Source organism: Cyanistes caeruleus, chromosome 21 (assembly GCF_971803275.1).
Source record: "Cyanistes caeruleus chromosome 21, bCyaCae1.hap1.1, whole genome shotgun sequence".
NCBI classification, from domain to species: domain Eukaryota; kingdom Metazoa; phylum Chordata; class Aves; order Passeriformes; family Paridae; genus Cyanistes; species Cyanistes caeruleus.
The window spans coordinates 3,709,792-3,711,719 of NC_141721.1; positions in this window are offsets into that span (position 1 = coordinate 3,709,792).

Sequence of the window (1,928 nt, forward strand, 5' to 3'; positions counted from 1 at the left end):
TTGTTCTGTCTTCTATTTTTCTTTTTGGAAGAGGATGTCAGTAAAATAAAGAGATGCTGCAGTGCTGCAGGAAGGGACAAAGAGATTGAGCGATATGGCACACATGAAAATATGGAAAAAGGTGTTAGCTGCATGTCACTTTTTGCTTTTGAATTGGAACAATACCTTTTCCCAGAGATTGTGTGTAAAGCTTCCGAATCCTGTGGCAGAAAGGCTTGGAATGGAATCATTTTGCTTGTGCTCAGCTTCCTGTAATGACACCTGCCTTTCTCTCTGCTTGAGCGCTCTGCTTTGCACTTTGGATTCCCTGGTAGGAATTGTAACATCTCTCTATATATTTACTTATTGGTGCTTAAAGCATATACAGTGGTGGTTTTACTTGTAACTCTGGTTTTTGTCTCTTCAGTGTATCTTTAATTAGAAGTGCCTGCTGGCTTTCAGACATGCTCATCCCAGAGCCTTGCATCCAGAACGCGGTGCTACTTCTTCTCAAGCCTTGGTTAATGCCAAATTATTTTAAGCAAAAACAGTAAAAAGGGAGAATCTCTTTTTAGATTTCGCCTTTGTTGAATAGTGCTGCCAAAAATCCTGCTTTTTGTCTGAGCTGGCTTTATGTAACGGCTTCTCCATGGTATTACCGTGGTGGCCTGGAAGCCAATGTGACCAAGTGCAAGTGATGTTTGTGCTTAGTTCCCCTGTGCATAAACAAGGGCTTCAGAGCTGGATAACTTCTGACCTGCCAGGTCCATATCCTCACTGCCCTTCAGGTTAGACATCTGCATGGAACTGTTTTCTGCTCAGTCTCCATGGGGGCAGGTGCTGCAGGTTGTTGCAGTGTTTCATTCTGATGCAGGATTCATTTTCACTGTGGTGAGATTAGTTACGAGCATTGCTCCACATGAATCCCCCTCAGGGCAGGCAAACGCTGTGAATACTGTGTTGCAGGATAAGCCACAGAAACGTGAGGGTTTTTTATGGGCAGAGAAGAATTGAGAGTCTCACAAATAAAGATGTTCTGCCTCTGAGCTTGTCAGGCCTTTGAGCTGAGTAAGTGCTGTTCTGCATTAAGCAGAGCAGATACTGCTGAGTGAGGACACGCTTCCCTCAGCCATGAGGAAGGTGAACTCGAGTTTGTCTTGGTGATTGAACAAATTCAGGTTGTGTGGCCCCATCCTGCCTCCCTAAGACGCCCGCGCTGAATTATTCATGCTGTGTTTTCTGGGAATGCTGAGTTTGTAGGTGAAATCCATAAACAGCAAAGAGAGCATGTTGGTGAAGGTGGCATCTGCCTCACGCTCTGTCTCGCCGGGGTGGCTGAGTGTAGCAGTAGGAGCTGCATTTGGTAGGTGTAGCTGTGAATTCCCATAAACACTGCCGTGTTGTGCTTGTTTGTGGCAGTACGAGCTCGCTGAGAATACAAAGCACTTCGAAGGGAGGTTTCAAGAGATGTTTCTTCGTTTAGAATAAAATGCAAATACTATGTGACCTCAAAATGGGGAAAACCTCATCCATGGAGTAGAAAAGGGGAAATGCTTCCATGCATAGTAAAATGCTTCCTATTCCAAACAGGGCACCAACAAATCAGTAATAACTTACAGGCTTGAAACTGCCAAGGAGTTTGACCTGCTTACACTAAATTCGTGCTCTGGGTTCTTTTCTAGAGGAGTCCCTCTCCTTTCTCTGATGGAGATTAACCCTCAAGAGCTAGTTTGCTCTGTTCCATTTCTACATGTGTCTGTGCAAATGTGGGACCCCGAGAGACAGCAGTGTTTGCGCTGAAACCAAGCAGGGGTATTCCTGCTCTCCGAGGTGAAAAGCACACTCAGGATAACATCTGTCTCTTTATTAGGTTTTTAAGAATTTAAGAATGTTTTCCTTTGTTCCCTCCCCCAGGCAGAATGGAATTCAGGAAGATGGGATTACCCTGT